General features: G+C 44.8%; 1 long non-coding RNA gene and 1 pseudogene across 2 annotated transcripts in view; one reads left to right on the forward strand and one right to left on the reverse strand.

Annotated features, from left to right (window-relative positions):
- Positions 1-12,316, reverse strand: part of LOC147015226 (uncharacterized) — a 58,929-nt gene that overhangs the window by 16,831 nt on the left and 29,782 nt on the right. The gene's annotated exons all lie outside the window — the stretch shown is intronic.
- On the forward strand, positions 4,561-7,848 carry LOC147015227 (uncharacterized; annotated as a pseudogene).

Genomic DNA, 12,316 nt, shown 5'->3' on the forward strand with positions numbered 1-12,316 from the left:
TACCTAAATACCCACGTGGTCCAACTACTGGGGAAATTCACCCTCTACGGAACTCGTTCGAAAACGAGCTGTTTAGTACGCTCGTTCCATGTGCGATTCCGAGCGGTTTAATCGCCAAGAACCGTCGGTCCAAATGGTCCCGTTATAACGGCAATGGCCAGCTAATTCCTTGGCATGCGACAGGCTCAGTCAATGACAGAATAGACGTGAATGAGCTGAAAACATTTAACAAATGGGGGTTTATTTATACAATAGGTGGGGAATGAGGGCAACACGTAAGGACAGCTAAACCGAATAACAGAAATGAAAACACAAATATATATATATATATATATATATATATATATATATATATATATATATATATATATATATATATATATATATATATATATATAGCACAGGCACTTAACAGTTTACTACTTGGAGGACGGGCCCACGGACACACACACACACACACACACAAGAAGTGGTGGTTGATGCCTTTATATTCGGTCTTCAGCTCGGAGGATAGTGGAGCTGAGACCAGGTCTATTTTGGACCTGTCCGCCTCGTGCGGTCTTCTGGATGACTCTGTTCGGCGCTCATCCCGGCCACAAAAACCTCAACTGTTCACTCCGAAGACGGTGCGCAACCCTTCCGGCTCTGGTGGCGGATGGTCTTTTCGGAGGAGGAGGAGGAGGAGGAGGAGGAGGAGGAGGAAGAAGACGTTCCAGATGGCAGCGGCAAGACCACTCCAGGCCTTCAGAGACGAGCGCTCCCACAACACGAGCGCTTCAACACGGTGAGTGCTCCAGCAAGATCAGCGCTCCTTCCTCGCTTCTCACTGGCTGGCTTCTCTCTCGCTTGCCTTTCGCTTCCCCTCGCTGGCTGGTTGGCTCGCTGTTCGCTGGCTCGCTGGCTTGCTGTTCGCTGCCCTCTGCTCACTCCTGCTCACTCCTGCTCACTCACTCTCACTCACTCTCACTCACTCTCACTCACTCTCACTCACTCTCTCTCCCTCCTGGCAGGCTCCTTTTCTTCCTTTTATGCACTCTGGCACGCTCACCCCTCCCCCTCCCCCTCCCCGGTGCGTGGGGAAAATCCCGGGACGGGGGATTGTTGTTCTTTGGTGTAGCATCCTTCCAACCGTCATTCTTGTTTACGCTGCAAGAATCTCGAGGCGGGGGAGTGTTGTTCTTTGGTGTAGCATCCTTCCAACCGTCATTGTTGTTTACGCTGCAAGAATCTCGGGGCGGAAGGGTCGTTGTTCTTCTCTGCAGAATCCCGATAAAACTCCGAACGATTAAAATAAATCACAGCACATTGACTCACCCACTAGACAAGGGAAGGAAGCTATCTATAAAACACATACTTACCGATATAACTGAGCTATAGGAACCTGAATGTTGTGTGCGATAGTTTTCCAAATCTGCAACAATTTTGTGTGTGTGTGTGTGTGTGTGTGTGTGTGTGTGTGTGTGTGTGTGTGTGTGTGTGTGTGTGTGTGTGTGTGTGTGTGTGTGTGTGTGTTAAAAAGGGTCATTTTGCAAGTCTTTTGTTCGAAACCCAAGACCCAAAACATTCCTCGGAGCAAGAATATCTCCACACAGACAATGGACAAAAATATAAAAAAAGAATGGACAAGACATCAGTTTAAGGAGGAAAATGATGAGGACACATACAGTCTTTTTCATAAATCAAGAAACCAAGTGAAATCCAAACCACTTGTTGTTGGGTTGGGGGTACAGGGCGGCAAAGTGCCGATGAAAATAACTAGACGGGTATTCGGTATCACTGATTAGTGAGGCAATGTTCCAGGAGAAGTGGAAGGTAGACAACCCAAAGAGACCCACAATCTGCCTCAGTCAGACCATACGACGCATATAGACTGGTGAATCTGTAGATATTGTGGGAGAATATGAAGTCGTTGTAACACATGGCACAAAGAAGGAAGAGTTGACCTTAATTGTGGTGAGAGGTTCAGGGCCCAGTCTACTGGGACAGGATTGTCTCCAGCAATCTGCTTGAATTGGCAAGATGTGAACAACCTCGTACTCCTTTGGGTTAAAGGTCAAGGTCAAATGGCGGTCTGAAAAAAATAACACTCGTCATCGCTCAATTTTGCCAATGCGGAATCTCAAAGACCGCTTGGCCTTTCAAGATGTTCTTGCATCATACTAGTGTACCTGCACTGAAGTTGTGCACCTGATATTTGATTAATGTCCTTTACCTACTTTTTCGGATTGTTCGAACCTAATTAACAAAAAACGCCTTTTAAATCGTAACTTGAATAATTTTCCTCTGATTTTCATGATGTTGAGTTTTTTTTGGATAGATTGTAGATGGGGACACATTTTCTTAATTTACACTCTATCCCTAAATGTTGAAGATCAATGTCATATGGCGATCCAAACAAAATATGCCATCATTGGATCGCAGACCAAGGGTAAGTCGTGGGTGATCGCTAAGGGTAAGCTGGCGAAGGCTTACACTTGGGGATCGCTTTGTGATAACAGACATGTCGTTGTTATTGTCAATGGACAGAGGCAGATAAAATGTGGACAACTGTTCTCTAGTCCTCCATTCCATCACGTTACCCACACCATCCACAATGCACTTTTGCCTTCTTTTGCCACAATGACAAGAGTCCTTTCCTAATATGTTTTGAGTTTATATTACAAAAAAGACATTTTAATCCTGACATGTTTAATAAAAAGTACTGACTTCTTCCAAGATATTAAAAACACTGTTTGTGCATAGTTGCAAAACTATTGCAAGTACTCTTGACGACCTCAATTTCTCCCACACTCTTGTGGGGTCGGACAGGGAATTTACTTGGGCCAAGTCATACACGAACTGGCTGGTCAGGCCTGACGTTCGACTGAAGATGAATTTGGGCAGAAATTTGGAATTTGTGCCAGGGTTTCGGCAATAACCGAATTATCTTTGTTCCCCACTATTTTGTGCTTCCCTCTCCCACCCCTCTTGTCTCCTGCCTTGTTATATGTTTCTGTGTATTTGCTCTTACACGAGCTTCGACTTGGTATGCAAAAAAAAATTAAAAAAAACTCTTTGCAAAGGACCCCATGGGATTATACGGTCCAACAACTAATGCTAGTAGACTGGACACCCAGCTTAACGTTATTCCAATTCACTGCGAACACATTGATTTATTTCCCTGCATGGTAAACACGAGGGTGGCAGTTTACAGCTGAGTCTAAATTTGAATCAAGGCTGGATATCTCAAAGGTGAGTGTGTGTGTCATTGAGCTATCCTGCCAGGCATTGCACATAGTTATGAGAAACCTGTTTGAGAATAAGTAAAATAATTGTGGTGACAGAGAAATGCTTTACAAGGAAAAGCAAACGTATTTCCTCGTATGTCTCTGAATTCAATAACAACCCCAAAAAGCTCCATCTTAACTTCCTTATTGTTGGTTAATTGTTTTGTTAACCAGTCTCACATCAGGTAAAGCTGATACAAATGCAAAGCTTCCCTTATGGTCACACTCCATTTTCTGTTTGTTTGTCTGACGTCTGTCTCGCGTGTCTGGATGTCTGTCCATTCCCTTATATCCTGTATATCTTGAGAACAGAACATTGTAGGGCCATAAATTTGGCAGACATAATGAGGCCCCATGAGGGGTTAATGGTGATAAGGTGAAGGCAGGGTCGGCATCATGGGGGGGGCATTCGTGGGCTATGCCCCGCCCCCCAAATTAGTTATTGTGCCCCCACCCACCCGCAGGCCAAGCCTTTGGCACCGAACTTTGCAGTGTGTGCGTGCGTGCGTGCGTGCGTGCGCGCGTATGTATTGAAATGGATCAAATATACTTCAAATGTTAAATAAATATATTCTTTTAAAAATCATGGGGTCTATTTACTTCTGTCACGTCTCTGTATTAATATTATTGTTGTTATTCTTCATCCCTTTTTTGGCCTTTTTTGCTCTATTATTTTTAAACTTTTTTTTTTCCCTCAGCAACCATTTCAGGGGTGACCACCCCCCCCCGCCCCCCACCCCCGTGGAGAATATTTGAATTGTATAATTGTGACCTCATAGGTCTCATGGTATGGCAGCCATCTTGGCTTAAACCCCAAAAATTAAAACATTATAATAATAATCTCTGAAACCACTGATCGCAAAGAATTGAAACTTGGCACATCTCATTCTACTCCCATTGGGGAATATAGGATTGTAAGGATGACGTCATCGGTGAAGTGGTAGACAAGCCATAAATACTTGTTTACCATTGACATTTAGTGTGTATGTCCACTGTCCAGGCCGTAACGTTTTTACCAATTGAGATTTTGTCATCAAATCTTCAACAAACCTTTATTACGAGATTGTGGGGAACACAAATTAATACGATGTACAATATTTTTTAAACTGTCGTTTTCGTCAAGTTTAGTTTGAGTACAAAGCAGATGCCGACGGGCTTTGCATTTTGAGATGCTTTCTCATTACTTTCATTTATTTTCACAATGAATGTATTTATATTTAGGTCCAGATTTCTGTTCTGTGTCCTCATGCTCACCTGGCAACTCGTGTTCCACCTTTCTCAATATTGTTGCAGTTCTAGGAACCGCATCCCTCCAAAGCAATAGCAACCATCATGCAGTGGTCCCCAACAGTTATCCCATTAATAGACGTGTAGTTAGTCCCTTCCCTCTTGTCTAGTGGGTCAAATGGGACGTGCGTTGCGTGGATCTCTTAGCGAGGTTTGCTTACACCACTAAATTCATTTCTACTGTTCTTTTCTGCTTATTCCTGAGGTAAATCCGAATTTGAGTCCTCGCGTAGGCCAGCAGGCACTGCGCTTGGACACCTGATCGGCATAGCACGGCACAGCGTAGAGCTCCCGTCCTCAAGCGATCCCTCAACCTAACTTTTGCGGCAAGTCATAGAGTATGCTCCGGAGATCGAGATGATCGGCTCGAGCTTCCGATGATCTGGGATGAGATTGCCGGTTGCATTGAAAAGGCATACTAAGGAATATCTCTTAAAGAGGCTGTGCACGGATGTTGTTTTTCACAACATAGAAACAAATGACCCAATATCGGCAAGAGCGTGGCTTGCAGCTTGGTGCCAATAACTACATTGTCAGAGGCCGATAATAGAAAAACAACAACCACGCCACGTTGTACAGGACACAAGTGTGCAAGATACGGGCGGCACGTTCCTTTCAACCCATTTTTGGTCTAATTATATCGGCATCCTCTTTTTCCCTCCATCTAATTGTTATATCTGATCGTTGCCCTCAATTCCTGACACAGATCGGGGTTGGCCCCGTGCACACGATAACAGAATTGGGCAAACGCGAGCGCTGGCCACGTGCTTAATGGCGGATCCGTGCGCACTGTACGGGGCATGCTCGTTGCAGGCGGACCTGTGCTGAGCTCGTGACACCTTATTATCGCACAGAGCAGAGCACGAATGGCACATATCTTGTTCTCGTCTGTGCGTGGGTTTACCCCAACACTTTACCGTCAGTCCTCACTGGCGGCCGCGGGTGTTCCCCACGGACGGCGGATGTCTCCTCACTTCTCCGTCCGGCGAAGCCGCGATCAGGCAGAGGCGTGCTGTGCGGCCGGATCGCTCGGGTCGCGTGACACACCATGGAGCAGGCACTTTGAGCAGCGCCAACCACCGGTCGCTGGGGCACGGTCTGGGAGATCAGTGCAAAGCAATTCATGGCACGGAGTTCGGTACAGGACGATTCATATCATGTGGCTCGGGGCCACGATTCCGCAGCTTGGAACCATCTGGCTGGAAGTGAAGTGGAGCCGCTTCCGGTCATGACAGCCAGCCCGTGTGCTGGACAGGGCCCAACCAGAGTGCCGGATTCGGGTGACGACACATCGCTTCGGGTCATCGCCCACGCCCCGCACCAATGGATCTATAATATGCCATGGGCCAGATATGGTCCACGTGCACCCCCCCCCCACAACCCTTCGACCCCATATTTTTCTGAAGCTTTAGGGTCCCCTGAGCATGAATTCAACTGGTAATAGTGAATAAACTGGGACTCGCTATCCATTTTCCAACCATATCTGACGGTACCCTCAAAATGTTAACTTTTCGTCAGTTTCACACATGAAAAACCCCCTGACTGATAAGATCTATGCGACATGCATTTACTTATCAATATTTATTTCCAGGTGACGTGTTCTGATTGAAGTGACATGATGGAAAAGCCACCAGCAAAACGAAAACGTACAGGTGGCGAACCTCCCGTAGTTCCGGTGTGCATGGTTCATATCAAGGGTTTGAAATATGGTGAATTACACTTGCTGTCAGAAGAAAAGGATGGAGAAAAGAAACTGGCCAAACTGCAGGAGGTGAAAGAAATGCGCCTGGCACAACCTCCATCATCTTGCCACATGATGAAGGAAGCATGTGACCTGATCCCTGATGTGATAGGAGAGCATCGTGGCTTTCACTGGCAGTGTTATAAACGTTTCACAATGAACATTGACAGGCTTAAACGTACTGCAAGTTCATCACAGACCACAAATGTTACACAACAGCGCATGAGCCGCAGAAGTTCGAGTGACAAGATTATATTCAACCCTGACTGTATTTTCTGTGGTTCAGAGAATCGGAAAAAGATTAAAGTTAAAGATAGTTGGACTAGCCAGAGCCTCAGCCAGTTTGAATATGATGGATGGAAGTCAGTGCTTGAGATGGCAGAGAAGAAAACTGATGATAAACTTCTAACAATAATCAGGGACCATGATCTCTTTGCTTGTGAAGCGAAATACCACAAGAACTGTCGCATGCAATACACGCAGAAAGCAGAGAAATGGCAAAGTACAAATCAAGAAGCAAAAATTTATTAGATAAATTTAGAAGCAGCTCATAAGAAGGCATTTGAAGCTGTATGGAAGATTGTACAGAAGGATATATTACAAAATCTGGAAATTTTGAAGCTGTCTGATTTGAGAAAAATATACATTGACATCCTAGAAGACAGTGACCACCGTAATCCAGACTATCGGAGCCACAAGCTAAAACACAAACTTGAAAGTCATGAACCATTTAAAGACAAGCTATAATTCTGTGACATGGGAAAGTTCCAATCATAAATTTTGTTCAGCTCAGACATCGATACCCATACAGCAGCGAAGCATGCCTTCGAGTTGGCATCAATGGATATGATTGAGACCACAGGTACACAATTACGACAGTCCATTTTAGATGGTTTCTCAAAGGCACTGGATCCTAAATGGCCACCAAGTCCCTCTGATCTAATGGCACCGGAAGATGTCATCCCAGATGTTCTCCAACAGCTCCTGTGCTACATTTTTACTGGAAAGGTAACACCCACTACCCCTCGAATCCAGAGACTTGTTCAATCCATTGGGCAAGACATTTGTCACGCTGCTACCAATGGATCTTGGAAACTCTCAAAACATATCTTTATGTGTGTCTCTCTACGACATCTTTACAGGAGTGAGAAGCTCGTGACTTTTTTGAACAGGTTAGGGCATTGTGAGAGTTATTCATTTACGCTGGAACTGGAGACAGCACAAGTAGGGGCAGTGATGCAGTCATCAACACAGCTATCCAGTCAGATCATCAGGTCACCATCTGGGCCCGCTGTATTCCACTCGGAATTTGACAGCTTTGATTCACTAATAAATGACTTCACAGGTAAAGTGTCAGTCCATACTGCCCACGGAATCATGCTTCAAGAAGTTGATGGTGATGTTGAAAAATTCCCAGAGATGCCTTCTCAAGAGAAGGGTAAAAGGCGGTCTCTACATCTGACAGACACAGTTATACTTCCTGACTGCTATATCACCAAAAGACAGAGTCCCAAGCTGAAAGTTAATCAGCTACTTTATCCAGGTTCTGAATAAGCAATGGAGCACTCAACTAAAGTGAAAATGATTTGGATGATCATTAGGATGTTGACAAAGAACAAGCCACAGGTTCCTGGCTGGTCAGGGACATGGTCCGGAGGAAAAGGATGGTAACCTCGATCCTCTGTGCTATGAAGGAGATGTCCTCCCACAGCAACTAGCTGACATTGCTGAAGTCACACCTGATGACACTGACTCTGATGAGGATTCAGATATGGATGCATTTGATGATATAGAGCAGGCATTGGAGAGTGATGATGACGGCGATAATGAATATTATGCGTAATCCATGCACAATGACATTTTGTGGACATGACATAATAAGTTTCAATTGTTTTTCTTAAATAAACTTATAATGTATATTCTTTTTGTGAAGTAAGGAATATTTTCTCAGTCTTTTGTCTTACTGGTGACTACATGTTGGGTGTTGCAACAGTGATGAACTTATGTTTAAGACATAATACCTGGTACATCTTTAGTTGGTGTGGGACAATTTTGGTATCAATAGAAAGTTGTAAAATTTGTGATATCATAGAAATATTTATTTGTTTGTGTCAGGTAAAATAAGCATGAATATACGTTATTATTTCAGATATCTCAGTTGAATCTGAGTTGTCAGAAGGAAAGGTGAGGTTCTCCTCTTCATCACTTGTTGGGACAAACATAACGCTATTAAATTTGACAGATGACTCTATTTTGAAAATCGGCATGTGATAATCTTTCAATTGATATATAATTTGTTAATATTAATGCTTATTGTGCAACTGCAGAGATCTTATCAGTCAGGGGATTTTTTATGTGCAAAACTGAGGAAAAGTTGACATTTTGAGGGTACTGTCAGATATGGTTGAAAAATGTATAGTGAGTCCCAGTTTATTCACTGTTACCAGTTGAATTCATGCTCTTATCAGGGGATCCTAAGGCTTCAGAAAAATATGGGGTCGAAGGGTTGTGGGTGGGGGGGGGTGCACGTGGACCATATCTGGCCCATGGCCTATAAATGGATGGGTGGAAGAAGAGTCGTCGTTGTTCCTGTTCATTGTTCCTGTTCATTGTTCCTGGTGCGTCGTTCCTGCTCGTCGTTCCTGGTGTGTTGTTCCTGCTCATCGTCCCTAGCGTGTCGTTCCTGCTCGTCGTTCCTGGTGTGTCGTTCCAGAGTCGTCGTCGTTCCTGGGTCATCTGAGCGTCGTTCCTGACCATCGTCCTTTCTTCATTCCTGTCGGCTCATTCTGCCCGGCTTGGGATCGATAATTCCACCTTCTTTACCCGCCTGTCGTCGCCTGCGACTCCGCCTCCACTTCTCTGCCCACACGTCGCTGACTCCACCCACCCAACCTGGTCCCGTCTACCACTCCGCCCACTCGCTCTCGACTCAGCCTTTTCGACCCAAGTCCCTCCCTTCACGCCCAACGGTCGCGTCTCATTCTCTGGACCGATGATAGCTGCCCGAAGTGCCACGAAGCAAGAAACGGCGTGCCAGCTGTCAGGGAGGTATCGTCCAGCGGAGCATCCCTCCAAAACGTATTGGTGGCACGATCGGGCAATCGTGCAAGGTATTCAGAGACCGTTAGCCTCATGTCCTCTCCTCCTTTTTATCTTCATTAACTCCTCTTCATCAGGTTGTGTGTGTGTGTGTGTGTGTGTGTGTGTGTGTGTGTGTGTGTGTGTGTGTGTGTGTGTGTGTGTGTGTGTGTGTCCTGGCACCAGTCCTCATAAGTTAAGATTGCAGAACATTAGTATTATTATTATTTCAGGTTAAGTCTGCTCTGTGTCTGCTTTTGTAAGTTGCTTGTATTATTGTCGCACCTCACGCTTCTTTCTATCCCTGCATTACACACACCAATAAAACTACTATTCACTGTGCCACATAACTTTCCTCACCTGCTTGTAAATAAATTGTTATTAGAAATGTTCCCAGCTCATTTTCGTCTTTTCTTTCATTGATCCAGCATGCTCCGAATCCTAGCTTTGCCAGGAATTTATTCCCAACAATCTGTTCCTCTTAGCCGGTATGTCCTTGGCAGTGTTGCTTGGCTGCATCCGATCCGGTAAAGTGATCCGGTTCAGACAAGGCGTACCGAGGGCGTGTTCCCCGGTAATTACATCACGTGATTAATTAGGTAACCCGGTTAACCCATAAATGGGAGGACCTTCGGTCAAACGGTTAAGTTATTGGCATTCACGGTCGGTTAGCGACCCGCCGCGTCACAGAATTATCTGTGTGCGACGGCCTACAATTCCGGGGAGTTTGGTGGGAGCCGAGATAGCTCCCCCCCCCACCCCAAAGTGGCCCTCTCACCCGACCCCTGGCCCACAACAATATCTTCAAAAAGCATGAAGATGGAGATCCCTATCTGAAAGGGTTATGCATTCTTTCAGAGATCCTTCATGTTGGGCTTCAGCTGTATGATGATGGTACAGCCAGTAGATGTCTGTCCTCGCTCGAGTCAATGCTATGATCTCTACAATCGGTCCTTTCTTCCAAAGACGAACCAGAAATCGTTCTCGCTCCACAACTGCATCCAGCAACTGTTGCAGTTATTTGAAAATTGTATGGAACACACTAGTTCCTGTTTGCCACTTTCAAGAACACCTGGTAATCGGTCACAATAAGTAACAGTGGCCTGGCAGGTGAGCTTCAATTTTGAGGTATGTGCAGTCATTTTTGAGCGGTCTCTCCTGGGTTTTATCTCCACCCAGCTATAAGCTGTCACCTTGGTGTTTCCTCGGTAGGGACTATACAGTACATCCTCCCACTACTCATTTCATTCTTTGAACCAACAGCTTTACAGCTCGTACAAGATAAACATAAAGTATTATCTCTCCAGTCCTTTGTCATGCGATGATGAGATTCGACATCCATGGAGAAGAATCGCACTCAGATTCATGGTGTTTTACATTCTGTGAAACTTCATGAACAGCGGAAGGCAGATGTATCGAGCCTTGAGATACTGGCGGAACCGCAAGGTCCTCTCAAGGGTCATTACAGTTACCATTTGCACTCCCCAAAATCATTGAACAGGAAAGGGGACTGGTGTTTGTACACATAGGTGGTGTGAGACTGTGAGAATTTCCAGGATGGAAGGATATGTTGTATTGATCAGACCAGCATCTTATCATATCTAGATCAGCAGAGAGTCATGCACCTGCCACCTCCGTATCGGTGGGATGGCGGTCCTGAATTAAACTATGTTGAGTCGTTTACAAAAGGGAAGAGAGGGTTTCTGGAGCATCAGAGAGGCCTTTCACATTCTGTAGATGAGGAAAATGACTGGGCCTAAGACACTGTCTTGTGGCATTCCAGTCCCCACTGGAAGAGGAGTGAGTTCCATTGCTCGCAATGCATTGAATGTGTGAATGGAAGTCAGAAATCCAGGAATGAAAGTGATTTGACTTGAAACATTCTCATGATCTTTCTCTGAAAAGACTGTCTGGCAACTCCCACCCCATCTACTTTCTTAACAATCCACTTGAAGAAGTCCTCATTATCAGCCATGATCTTTCTTCAGCATACCACATATCCAAGTTGGCTTCGAAAGTCAGTCACCGACTGGGCATTTTCACCATCATGCAAAGTTTTTCCTTTGCACACCTGAAATTTTATCCACCTCCAAGGCCTTCATCCACAACTTTATGGAGTACTACTCTCCTCCTATGCTGGCACCCTTGCCTCACACATTGCCCAGCTTGATGGCAAGCGAACCAAGGCCTCAAAATCATTGAAATATGTGACACACACGCCTCCAAAAGATGTCGCAATTTTTTTTAGAGATGGCAGAATAGATCTTCATGAAACTTTCAGAGGTTCATCAGTGAGAGCCAAGGGAGTGTTTCAGGCCAAAAAAAAAAAAATTAAACTTTTGACAAAATAAGTTCGATATTTGTTTTTTTAGAATCACTCTATTATGCCCAAATGTTAGTAGCTCATGAAAAGGTAATATCAAATGATCCTTGACCCCTTTCCTTAGTGGCTTTTGGGAAATGTTTTAGGTCCCTGCAAAAAAAAAATGATTTCTTCAAAATGCCAACAGGACGAGAACAACACCAAACAATACCAGGTGCCCTTGCAGTTACTTTTGGTTGCACTAGTCAGTGAATGCACTTGTAGCCTTGTCACTTTGTGCTGCCTTTGTTCTCTCTCACTCTCTTTCGAGTGCAGCCTTATGGCTGCTGGTGCATTGTCCTATTACTAGTACACTGGTACTCATTTTGCCAACCTCGGAAGGATGACAGGCTGAGTCAACCACCCTCACCACTAAGCCAACACAAGGCTTTGCTGCCTTTGTTGAATGAAGACTATTTGTGGGTGAATCCACATATTTCCCTCCTGTTCTCATATTCAACCTGTCTCCTCCCAACATGTTTTTCCCATTCCTCACAAATGAATCACAAGCTGCTCACGGAGATTAAACATATTTCCTCATATAGTTGTATTTTGGGCCTTGGAAGCACGGCGGGAAATAAA

The sequence above is a fragment of the Eptatretus burgeri genome, chromosome 12 (assembly GCF_056783735.1).
Source record: "Eptatretus burgeri isolate ZD-2024b chromosome 12, Ebu_testis_v1, whole genome shotgun sequence".
Lineage (NCBI taxonomy): Eukaryota > Metazoa > Chordata > Myxini > Myxiniformes > Myxinidae > Eptatretus > Eptatretus burgeri.